General features: G+C 38.4%; 1 non-coding gene across 1 annotated transcript; it reads right to left on the bottom strand.

Annotated features, from left to right (window-relative positions):
- Nucleotides 1–10,669: 10,669 nt before the first annotated feature.
- On the bottom strand, nucleotides 10,670–10,776 carry LOC141681804 (small nucleolar RNA R71). Its single transcript, XR_012559228.1, has one exon. It is a non-coding gene; the product is annotated as a small nucleolar RNA R71 (small nucleolar RNA).
- Between the last annotated feature and the right edge of the window lie 2,718 nt (nucleotides 10,777–13,494).

Raw genomic sequence — 13,494 nt, 5'->3', positions numbered from 1 at the left:
CCTTAAAGATTGGGATAAGTCGATGTCGGTCGATGGTGTGAAAACACTTCCTGATGTCGAATTCCAAAAACCAACGAGAGGTTCCCCACTCTCCTGAAGGCACTTCTACTCAAACGCGGGGATTCGTTTAGTGGAAGCATGAGAGCATCAGTACTCGGCGAGTGCCTTGTCTGAGCACCTTTTTTTCTTAGAGAACAAGAGTTGGTTGTGCTTAGCATATTGGTCTGATCTAGTTGAGGATAAATTCCACCTCTGAGAGGAGCAACTTCTCCTAAGGTCCCCCCTCACCAAGAGTTTCTGAAGTATGTACTAGATTTAAATTCTTCTCTGCCTCCTCATTGCCCTAAGCAGCCAACAGTTGATAGGCTGACACAGGATGAGTAAAAGTGTCAGCATCCAAGGAAATGTTATCAATTACAGCTTTGTAATGCTGCTGAAATTGTCTTTCCTTTTCAGCATCATCCACAATCATTGAATCATGAGCAATGGCTGGATCCACCCTTATACCTTCTGTACCTGCTTTTCTCTCAATTATTCTCTTTTCTTACATCAGGGGCTCCCCCTGGCTCACACTCCTCACACCCTCACCTTCACATACTAAGGTGGCACTCCTCTCACTTTCTTTTGCCATGCTGAAAAAAATAGTATGCATATTTAGACTCTCAAGCTCTCCTTTTGCCTGGGAGCAACCCAGCCTCTCACTCAAATTTTCACTCCCTTCCCTCAATTCTAGAAGTGATTGTACAGTAACCATGTCTTCTACACTTGGAATTAATTCAGTTGCTTGCGTAGAGGCTATCAACGGATAAGGAGTATCCGTTGAAGTGGAAACTGATGGTATCAATGGATAACTGCTGTTAAGCTTATCCGTTGAAGAACAACCACTTGTCAACAGATGAGAGATATCCGTTGAAGAAGGAAAAGAAGTACAAATTGAAAGTGACATAATTGTTGAATCTGTGTGGATTGATTTTAATTTAGGTGACACAGATTCTTCAACTAAGTCTGAAAGAATTGGCTGATGATCCAACAAATCATCTAAAAGATGATGATCACCAGTATTTGAGTGGGGCTCCTCCCTGAGTTGTAAAGAGGGAGAATCAGGAATTGATGTGAATATCATGTCCACATCCAGAGATGGTGATGGAGAGTTTGGTGATTGATGTGTGTCAATTTTGAGAGAATAGGGCTGTAGCTCCATATTTGTTGGAGTCACATCAAGCTGAATTTGAGAAGGCATAGATACAGGTGGGTGTAACTGTGCAATGTGTGCACCCTATGTGGAAACTAGGGTTTTGACCCTTTTTCTTCTTGTAAAGGCTTTATAGGTGAGTGTGTGGCTTCAGTGTCCCTCCCTATTTTGTTCTGTGTCCCTGGTTGGGGACTATTTTCAATAGTTGCACCCTTTTGGGAGGATGCAACTAGGGATGAGTTTGAATCCTTTTCAACCACCACAGTCTTTTCAGAAACTGTGGATTGGCTAGCTGGGGTATCACTCACCTCTCCTACCTTATCCTGGGGGTTTTCTTGATGTTCACCTCTCCCATCACCACTCACACCCTGTTCACTCCCCTCAGGGTTTATGGTAGTTATTACAACTGTTGTCTTTTGAGAAACAACAGAGGTTTTCTTTGACTTTGGTTTTGAAACTTTAGGTTTGGTGGCCTTGGTAGGAATCTGTTGGGACAAAGACACAGATTCCATGGCCACACTTGAAGGCAAAGAAATGATGGGGTTGGAAGTAGTAGGAGTTGAAGAAGTATTTACCTCATTTACCTGAGGTGCATTCATGATTGGTAAGTATACCAATGGCACCTGATTGTTGAGGTTAATTCTCAAAAGGTCTGCAAGGACCCTCTTCTCTTGTGCCCAGCATTTGAGTTTATTACTCTCATTGGTTATGACCAAACCTTCAGCAACATGGTTAGCCAATAACATAAAGAATCTAGCATAGTAAATGTTATGAGGTCAATTAGCCTTGTTACCTAACCTAGTACCCAATTCTAGCATAACATAATTGCTAAAATTAAACTACCTATCAGAAACTAGCATATAGAGCATTTTAACAAGAGATGAAGTTATTGCATCAAAATCACTAATTTTCCCAGAGAAAACCTTGATAAAGGCATCACCAAGAAAACTCTATTCTTTCCTAAGGCCTTTTCTCCTAATACTTCCTAAACTAGCAGAATCAAAGGAATAGCCTATGGAATCTAACATGCTAGATACATCATTATCAGTGTGTGGTGTCATGGCATTATTTTCAGGTACCTTAAAACAGGACTGTATATCATCACAATTAATACAGTAATCTTTACCTTTAAGAGAGAAAGTGATGGTCATATCAGTGGGGTTGAACTTTGCAGTTGTCCAAATCTCCTCAATTACCTCACAGTAAATCGTTGGGGCTTCCAGCATTGCATAGCTTAGTTTGCAGTTTTTGATGAAGTCCATCATCTTGTAATAATCTGAGTGGGCTTCGTTCTTTTCCACCAAAGCTACGAAATTGTTTTTCTCATAGACAAATCCAGATTGGGACATTATCTTTACTACTGGTGCCATTGTAGTGGGTAGAGGTTGCAGAGAAAGGTTGAGATTTTTGGGAGAGAAAGAGAGTAAAAGCTTTTGAAAAATTGCAAGAAAGCGTAAAGTGAAAATAAGAATTCAAAGGAGCTATTATACTTTCTCAAATTAAAACATAAAGAGAATAATTAAACAATATTTTTAAACAAATTACAGTTGTTTGAGAATAAAGGAAAACTATATGTATTCTAAAAACTGCCTTTAATACAAATACATACAACTGTGTATAAATATATGTATCAACGGTTAAGTAAAAAAGAATCAACGGCTGTGACTTACTTAAAACGACTGATGTGACACTTCAACGGATGAGGTAAATAGTTATCCGTTGAAGATTAACACAGTTTTATCCGTTGAAGGATAAAATTACCAGAAATGTATTTGTCTTTCAACGGATAATGAACATCCGTTGATAGAACCGTTTTGGCTTTCAACGGATAGGGAATATCCATTGATAGAATACACTTTACTTAAAGCCAACTTTTTTCTTGCAACAAATTCATTTCAGGCTTCAAAACAAATTACAATAAGGACATGAATTTATGAATAATTAAGCATACCTAGCTCACTTACTAATCATGTGAATGTTGATTCATCAAGTGGCTTGGTAAATATGTCTGCAATCTGTTTTTCACTTGGAACAAAATGAAGTTCCACTGTACCATTCATCACATGCTCCCTTATGAAGTGGTACTTGATGTCAATGTGCTTGGTTCTTGAGTGCTACACTGGATTTTCAGTAATGGCAATGGCACTTGTGTTGTCAAAGAATTTGGAATTTTGTCAACATTTAGACACAGTCAAATAGTTGATTCCTCATCCATAGTATCTGTGCACAGCAACTACCAGCAGCAATGTACTCAGCTTCAGCTATTGATGTAGAAACAAAATTTTGCTTCTTACTGAACCATGACACAAGCTTATTCCCTAGAAATTGACAGGTGCCAGTTGTACTTTTCCTGTCTATTTTGCAACCTGCATAATCTGTATCTTAGTAGCCAATTAGATCAAAACCAGACTCTCTAGGGTACCAAATTCCTAGATTTGGAGTCCCTTTGAGATATTTGAAAATTCTTTTAATAGCAACTAAGTGAGATTCTTTAGGGTCAGCTTGAAATCTAGCACGAAGACATGTAGAAAACATTATATCAGGTCTACTAGCAGTTAAATATAGAAGTAAACCAACCATGCCTCTATAACTTGTAATGTCCACAGACTTTTCCGCCTTGTTTAATTCAAGCATGGTGGCAGTGGCCATGGGAGTTTTTGCAGATGAACATTCCATTAAGTCAAACTTCTTTAAAATATCATAAATATATTTAGTTTGACTAATGAAAATTCCACCACTAACTTGTTTAACTTGTAAACCAAGAAAATAAGTTAGCTCTCCCATCATGCTCATTTCATATTTACTTTGCATTAACTTAGCAAACTTCTTACAAAGCTTATCATCTGTAGAACCAAATATAATATCATCTACATAAATTTGAACAAGTATTGTAGAGCCATTAACATTTCTAAAGAAGAGAGTTTTGTCAACAGTACCTCTTGTGAAGTAATTATCTAGGAGAAATTTTGACAAAGTCTCATACGAGGCTCTAGGTGCTTGCTTTAGTCCATAGAGTGCTTTCAACAGATAATACACATAGTCTGGAAAATTTGGATCTTCAAATCCTGGAGGTTGGCTCACATAAACTTCTTCCTACAATTCTCCATTCAGAAATGCACTCATGACATCCATTTGATAGACTCTAAAATTGGCATGGGCTGCATAGGCTAGAAAAATTCTGATGGCTTCAAGTCTTGTAACTGGAGCAAATGTCTCATCAAAATCTATTCCCTCTTGTTGAGAATAGCCCTTGGGAACCAATCTAGCTTTATTTCTTATGACATTGCCATTTTCATCCATCTTGTTTCTGAATACCCATTTTATGTCAATGGAGCTCTTGTTCTTTGGCTTGGGTACCAGCTTCCATACCTTGTTCCTCTCAAATTGGTTTAGCTCCTCTTGCATTGCTAAAATCCAATCTGGATCCAATAGAGCTTCTTCCACTCTCTTAGGTTCTTCCTTTGATAGAAAACTACTATATAGACATTCATCTTGAGTAGCCCTTCTAGTTTGCACCTTAGATGTTGCATCACCAATGATCAATTCAAAAGGATGACTCTTGGTCCATTTCCTTTGAGGTGGTAGATTAGCTCTAGATGAGGTTGCCTCAGTATTGTCATGATGTGAGATAGAGTGTCGATTGGTTGAAACTCCCCCTGAGTTACTGATCCTTTGAAAGGAACTGGGAGTTCTATCAACTGATGAAGTAAATTGATTTTCCGTTGATAGATTATGATCAACGGATGCTTCATTATGTACTTCAACGGATGATGCACTTTGTCTTTCAACGGATGCTGCATTACTTCTATCAACGGATGCTGAATTATGACTTTCAACTGATGCAGCATTTTGTGCATTATCCAGAGGCAGACTTTGAATCCTTTTTGAAGTTTCTTCTCCATCATTTTCGTCTTCACTATCATCATAATATATCTCAATGTTGTCAAATTTGAGTCCTTCATGATGTCCCTCATCTGTTAGTCCATCAATCTTTTTATCATCAAACACAACATGCACAGATTCCCTAACAATGTTGGTTCTTAGATTGTAGACCCTATATGATTTTCCAGCAGAATAACCAACAAATATCCCTTCATCAGCCTTTGCATCAAATTTTCCTTTGTGATCAGGTTGGTTCCTTAGAATGTAGCATTTGTAACCAAAAACATGAAGGAAGTTTAAGGTTGGTTTTCTTCTCTTGAACAATTGATAGGGAGTCATGCCTTTTGCCTGATTGATTAGAGAAATATTCTGAGTGTAACATGCACAGTTAACAGCCTCAGCCCAAAAATATGTTGGGAGTTTTGACTCTTCAAGCATTGTTCTTGCAGCTTAAATTAGTGATCTGTTCTTTCTTTCCACCACACCATTTTGTTGTGGAGTCCATGGAGCTGAGAACTAATGCATGATCCCATTTTCTTCACAGAACAACCTCATGGTAGAATTCTTGAACTCAGTTCCATTGTCATTCCTGATGTTTCTTACTTTGAAATCTGAATGATTGTTGACTTGCTTGATATGATTGATAATGATTTCACTAGCTTCATCCTTTGATCCAAGAAAGTAGGTCCATGAAAATTTGAGAAATCATCTACAATCACTAGACAATATTTTTTCCTTGAAATTGACAATAAATTGACTGGTCCAAAAAGATCCATGTGTAGCAGTTGTAATGGTTCATCAATTGCTGATTCAAGCTTCTTACTGAATGATGCTCTCTTTTGCTTTCCTTTCTGACAAGCATCACACAGTCCATCCCTTGAGAATTCCACTAGAGGCATTCCTCTAACTAAGTCCTTTTTGACTAGATCATTCATTGTCTTGAAATTCAAATGGGACAGCTTCTTGTGCCATAGCCAACTTTCATCTTGACTTGCTTTGCTGAAAAGACAAGTAATTGAAAAACCGCATCTGTAGAATTGAAGTCAGCCAAGTACACATTCCCTTTTCTAACTCCAGTTAGAACCACTTTGTTGTCCTTCTTACTTGTGACAACACAGGCTTCAGAATTGAAGAAAACAGTATTCCCTCTGTCACATAGTTGACTGATGCTCAATAGATTGTGTTTGAGACCATCAACTAATGCAACTTCATCAATGATGACATTTTCTTTTGAAATCAAGCCATATCCCATAGTGAACCCTTTGCTGTCATCTCCAAAGGTTATGCTAGGGCCAGCTCTCTCCTTGAACTCTGTGAGCAGGGTGAAATCTCCTGTCATGTGCCTTGAATAACCACTGTCCAAGTACCATAGATTCCTTCTTTTTCCCTACACACAACAAAATCAAATCAAGTTGATTTTGGTACCCAAGTTTCCTTGGGTCCAGCCTTGTTAGTCTTTTTCCTAGACTTCATACTTCCTGCACCTTTTGACTTAGGTAGCTTTGGGTTAGCCTTGGTCTCAGATGTAGTTGGTTGAAGTGTAGGGTTAGTCACAGAATCATTTAGCACATTTGGTTGAAATTGATAAGGCATAGATTGTGCAAACATGTTATTCCACATAGGCATGTTGTATGGCATTTGAGGCATACTGAATGCAGCAAAATAAGGATTATTAATATATGGCATGTTTGCAAAATGTGCATGAGGATGCAGATGTGACATAGATATGTTAGGCATGGAAGGAGTTAAAGGCATAAGAGCATTCTTAACAGACTTGCAGTTAGTAGATAGATGATTAACACTTTTACAATGCACACAACTTTTTCTAGGAGCATACTTATCAGGTGTGTAATTGTTGTGCTTGTGAATCCCTACCTTCCCATTTCTATTAGATTTCCTTTTAGTTTTCTTTTTATCCTCAACCAACTTAAGCCTATTTTTCAACTGATCTAAAGTCATGTGTCCTATGTTCACCTTACTGGCATCTTTGGATGTGCTAGCCTCTTCTTTGACAAAGTTCTTGGAAGTTGAACCAAACTTCTTATTGAGATTTTTCAAATTGTCCTTTTTCGAATCACTTGCATGTTTTAATTGATGAGCCTTCAACGGATGCTCCTTTTCTTCCTTCAACGGATAACTTTCATCATCCGTTGATTCCACATATGTTGACAATCCATCAATTAATTCTACTTCCTTTTTGTTTTTCTTCCAGGCATTCTCACAGAGTGATTCAATTCCCTGAACCTTGACAATCGGAGCACTAACATCCCTAGATGTTTTCCAGGCCTTGATTACTTCTTGCTCACGTTCTAATTGTTTAGAAAGAATTTCTATTTTCTTAACAGACTCTTCTAGTTCACTCTCAACAGATAAGCATTTGATTTTAATCTTTTCAAGCTCAATTACCTTGCCCTCTAACACAGCATTCCTAACACTTAAAAACAAATTATTCTCTTTAATTCTTGTGTTCTCTTTAGCTAGTGATTTAAGGGAAACATGTAAATGATATAATTCATTGGACATATCATTTATAGCTTCATTGCATTCATTTTTAGAAAGTTGAGAGAGGTCAGTAGTAATTACCTGGTTGCTTGAGGAACTAGTTTCATTTTCATCAGAATTAGCCATTAGGGCTAGGTTGACATACTCCATATCATCATCTTCATTGACTCCATCAGCTGCCCAGTCATTTTCCTGAGTCAGAAAAGCTCTTTCCTTTTGTTTGAGCAAATCGAAATATTTCTTTTTGTAATCCACTTGCTCAAATTTCTTCTTTTCAGAAGTTGGCTTTCTACACTCATTTGCAAAGTGTCCACTTATGCCACAGTTATAACATTTGAACTTAGATTTGTCCACCATGTTCTTGTTTGGCTTAGTGAATCTAGTATTTTTCTTGAATTTCATCTTTGCAAACCTTCTGGACTGAAAATCTAGATGTTCATCAACATCATCAGAGTCATCTTGACTGGAATTGTCTTCAACCTCAGCTACTTGCTCCTTTCCCTTGCTTGATTCTGATTTGCTTGTGCCTATTTTGAGACTTGGCATTGTCTTTTCTTCATTTCTGGCTTCAGTTCTCTCATTGTCAGCTATAAGTGCAACTGATCCACTTTTTCTCTTTCCCTTTTCCAACAGCTCATCTTGCTCCATCTCAAGTTCATAGGTCTTCAAAATTCCATATAATCTTTCAAGTGTGAAGTCCTTATAATTTTGAGAATTCCTTAGTGAAATAGTCATAGGTTTCCATTCTTTTGGTAGAGACCTCAGAAATTTTAAGTTAGAATCCTTGATTTGGTACACTCTGCCATACAGCTTCAATCCATTCAACAGTTTCTGAAATCTATTAAAGGTATCATTCAGTGATTCTCCTTCTTCAAAATAAAAATATTCATACTGTTGAATGAGAAGCTGCATTTTGTTTTCTCTAACTTGTTCAGTACCTTCACAGATAAGTTGCACAGTATCCCAAATTTCCTTAGCAGTTTGGCTGTTAATGACATTATCAAACATATCTTGGTCTAGGCCATTAAAAAGAATGTTCATGGCTTTCTTGTCCTTGTGAACCTCTTCAATATCTTCATCAGTCCATTCTGCTTTTGGCTTGGGAATAGACTGTCCAACAACAACTATGGCAGTGGAAGCTGTGGCCATCTTGTGAGGGATGTGAGGACCATTTTCAATGTAGTTGATGTAGCTTTCATCTTGAGAGAGAAGATGTAGATGCATCTTCACTTTCCAGTGATGATAATTATCTCTTTCCAGGATTGGAATCTTTACTCCAATATCCTTCTTACTCATGATGTTAGTAGGATAGATCTTTAAACTCTTTGTATGTTAAGAGCTTGCTCTGATACCAATTGTTAAGAACTAACAATGAGATTTACAGAAGGGGGGTTGAATGTAAATCTCAAAACTTTTCCAAGTTTTGAGCAGTTTCAAAGGCTAAGTGTTTTGATGAACAATTGTATGTGAATTGCTTTGAACAGGTGCTGACAGATATATATTCAAGACACAAATGTAAAGAACACAAAGGCTTCAAAAACTTTTTTGGTGGATTTGTTGTTCCACCAGAGATGTGTATTTCAAAAAATCTGTGATTCAAAGAATTGATCACAGCCGCGTCCTAGTACAAACTAGATGATTTTCTCTCTATATTTTTCTAAACAGCTCTGGAAAATTCATAATCTAATTACTAGCTGCAACTTGGTTTATATATCACCAAGTTTACAAGTGAAGACAAAAATAAAATACAATTTTTAAAATAGTTCTTCACATGTTTCTTCTTCATTTCTCTATCCAATGCAATCTAGGATAATCTGTTAATCTTTGAATACTTCCTTGTTTGCACCAGAATGGAAATACTGCATTTTCTTGAATCCTCCAAGAGGCTACCACATTCCAATTATCTCTGTCAACCCATGTGCCTCTGTCAGCTTATGAATTGTCATTGTCAACTGCTATTGAACTGAGCATCCATTGAAGCTTTCATCCGTTGATGGCTTTATCCGTTGATGCTTTATCAGTTGAAGCTTTACCCGTTGATGCACTCATCCGTTGATGGATTTTATCCGTTGAAGCTTTAGAGACATCCGTTGAAGCTTTGTTTCTCATCCGTTGAAGGCCTTTAATCTATCAGTTGATACTACTTCATTTATACAAAATTACAAGGCATGAAATATTTACAATTAGCCCTCCTATTTGCATATCCACTAGTAGTCAACATGACTTATAATTTCCCACAACTTCTAAGAATTATAACTTAAATACAGAAACTGAAATATGCTACAATACTAAACTCATTTCTAAGTAAAGCTACTCCATCAACGGATAGCCAAAATGGTCTTATCCGTTGAGGCTACAAACACTAGATTTCTACTTAAGTATTTTGCTTAACTTATCATCAAACTAATACACATTTTCCTAACAACAAGTTTTTGGCACCGCTGCCGGGGACTCGGTGTTAATTTGTTTAGTTTATGTACTTGCCATCAGTGGTCATTAAGACTCATTGATTAAGACTTGTTACTTATTGTTTCCGGTTGTGTTTCAGGTACTCTAGTGAGCGTTTATGCAACAAGTTCTCGCACTCACAAGAGGACTTTAGATACGGCTGAGGAGACAGACTATGTTCTTGATATTCTGGAGAAGATAGATTTTGAAGATTCGGATAAAGAGAGTGAGCAAAAAGAACCAATAATCATGGGTGATCGTATAGTTCTAGCAGCAGATCCAGCTCTTATGGACTTTTCTCGGCCTAAAATTGATGACATTCAGTCAAGCATCCTTCGTCCGGCTATTCAGGCTAATACTTCTGAAATCAAGCCGGGCACTATTCAGATGGTGCAGAATTCTGTTTCTTTCGGAGGTGCTGCGACTGAAGACCCCAACATGCATATCAGGAATTTTGTCGAGATCTGTAGTACTTTAAAATATAATGGTGTTACTGATGAGGCTATCAAGCTAAGGCTTTTCCCATTCTCTCTGAGGGATAAAGCTAATGACTGGTTACATTCTGAACCAGCTGGGTCCATCACTACTTGGCAAGATCTTGCGCAAAAGTTTCTGGTGAAGTTTTATCCAATGGCCAAGACTGCAGCTATGAGGAGTGCTCTTACTCAGTTTGCGCAGCAACCAACAGAATCTATGTGCGAAGCATGGGAGTGCTATAAGGAGATGTTGAGAAAGTGTCCACATCATGGTATGCCTGACTGGATGGTGATCACTAGGTTTTACAATGGTTTGGGGGCCCAATCTCAGCCCATGCTCGATGCAGCAGCTGGAGGCGCCTTGTGGGCCAAAAGCTATACTGAAGCCTATAATATTATTGAAGCTATGGCTGCAAATGAGCATCAAAACTCAACTCAAAGGATGATGCCTGGAAAGGTAGCAGGTATTTTGAAAGTTGATGCAGCCACAGCTATTGCAGCGCAGCTCCAAGCGCTGTCTATGAAGGTCGATTATTTAGCCAACTATGGAGTCAATCAGATAGCTATGGTCTATAAGCTTTGTGCAGGCTCTCATGCTACGGATCAGTGTTCTCTCATTAATGAATCTGTTTAGTATGTGAACAATTATCAACGACCGCAGCAACCTGTACCAGCTACTTATCATCCTAATAACAGAAATCATCCCAATTTCAGCTGGAGCAATATTCAGAATACTGTTCAGCAACCATATAAGCAAGGTGTAAGTAGACAGTTTAATTCACCTGGATTCACGCAACCTCAGCAATATGCTCAAAGGCAATCATATACTCAACAAGGAGGTGCTGCTCCACCTTCTAGCACTGATTTCGAGGTGCTAAAGCTATTGTGCAAAAGTCAGGCTATTTCTATCAAGACCTTGGAAAATCAAATCGGTCAAATAGCCAATGCCATGCTCAATCATCAACCTGGCACACTTCCCAGCGATACTGAAGTGCCAGGCAGGAAGGAAGCTAAAGAGAAAGTCAAAGCTATTACCTTAAGGTCTAGAAAAGTTGTTGATGCCGAAAAAACAAAAGATGAAGGAGCTGAAGTTGTAGATGAAGAAGAGAAGCAAAAGGAAAAAGAGGCAGAACCAAGGAAGACTACTGTTGAACACACTCTGCCTAAGGGTAATACAGGGGAGAAACAGCTCTATCCTCCATCACCTTTTCCTAAGAGATTGCAAAAACAAAAGCTGGATAAGCAATTTGGTAAGTTTCTGGAGGTGTTCAAGAAACTTCACATCAACATACCTTTCGCTGAGGCTCTGGAGCAAATGCCTAGTTATGTGAAATTCATGAGGAATATTCTTTCAAGGAAGGTAAAACTGGATGACCTTGATACCGTTGCTCTAACGGAAGAGTGCAGTGCTGTGCTGTAACAAAAATTATCTCCCAAGCTTAAAGATCCACGTAGCTTCACCATTCTTTGCACCATTGACAAGTTGTCTTTTGACAAGTGCCTTTGTGATTTGGGAGCAAGCATCAATCTGATGCCGTTGTCTATCTTCAAAAAGCTGAATTTTCCTGATCCAAAGCCCACCTACATGTCTCTACAATTGGTTGATCATTTTATTACATACCCACGAGGAATCGTGGAAGACGTGTTAGTAAAGGTGGATAAGTTATTCTTCCCTGCAGACTTTGTCATTCTGGATTTCGAGGAAGATAAGAAGATTACCATAATCTTGGGAAGACCTTTCTTGGCTACAGGAAGTACCTTGATAGATGTGCAGAAAGGTGAACTTACTATGAGGGTGCAGGATCAGGATGTGACATTCAATGTATTCAAGGCGATGAAATTCCCTACAGAAGACGAGGAGTGCTTAAAGGTGGATTTGATTGATTCTGCGGTAACTTCAGAACTTGATCATGTGCTAATGTCTGATGCCTTAGAGAAAGCCTTAGTGGGGGAATTTGACAATGAAGATGAGGAAGGCAATGAGAAACTACAATATCTAAATGCTTCTCCTTGGAGGCGAAAATTAGACATGTCATTTGAATCTCTTGGTAATACTGATCTCTAGAATGCTGAGGGAAAGCTCAAACCATCTATTGAGGAAGCACCTACTTTAGAGCTTAAACCATTTCCTAAACACTTGAGATATGCTTTTTTAGGTGATGCATCTACTTTTCCTGTTATGTTTGCATCTGACCTTTCAGGTAGTGAGGAGGACAAGCTCTTGATGATCTTGAGAGAATTCAAATCGGCCATCAGATGGACTATAGCAGATATAAAAGGGATCAGCCCTTCGTACTATATGCATAAAATTCTGCTAGAAGAAGGTAGTAAGCCGACTGTTGAGCAACAGCGAAGACTTAATCCTATCATGAAAGAAGTGGTGAAGAAAGAAATTCTAAAGTGGCTGGATGTAGGAATTATATATCCTATTTCTGACAGTTCTTGGGTGAGCCCCGTGCAATGTGTACCTAAGAAAGGAGGTATTACTGTGGTAGCAAATGAGAAGAACGAACTCATCCCCACTCGAACAGTCACAGGATGGAGGGTATGCATGGATTACAGAAAGTTGAACAAAGCCACAAGGAAGGATCACTTCCCTCTTCCATTTATTGATCAGATGCTTGACAGGTTGGCTAGTCATGAGTATTATTGTCTCTAGATGGCTAATCGGGTTACAATCAGATTTGCATTGCACCAGAAGATCAAGAAAAGACTACTTTCACTTGTCCATTTGGCACATTTGCTTTTTGCAGAGTTTTGTTTGGCTTATGTGGTGCACCTGCCACTTTTCAGAGATGCATGATAGCTATATTCTCTAATATGATTGGAAATAATGTCGAAGTGTTCATGGACGACTTCTCCATCTTTGGACATTCGTTTGATGAATGTTTGAATAATCTTCATTCGGTGCTCAAAAGGTGTGCGGAAACTGATTTGGTGCTCAATTGGGAAAAATGTCACTTCATGGTGCAGCAAGGCATCATTCTTGGGCAT

Source organism: Apium graveolens, chromosome 8 (assembly GCF_009905375.1).
Source record: "Apium graveolens cultivar Ventura chromosome 8, ASM990537v1, whole genome shotgun sequence".
NCBI lineage: Eukaryota > Viridiplantae > Streptophyta > Magnoliopsida > Apiales > Apiaceae > Apium > Apium graveolens.
The sequence above is the reverse complement of the archived record's forward strand: the minus strand, read 5'-3'. Positions and strand labels throughout refer to the sequence as shown.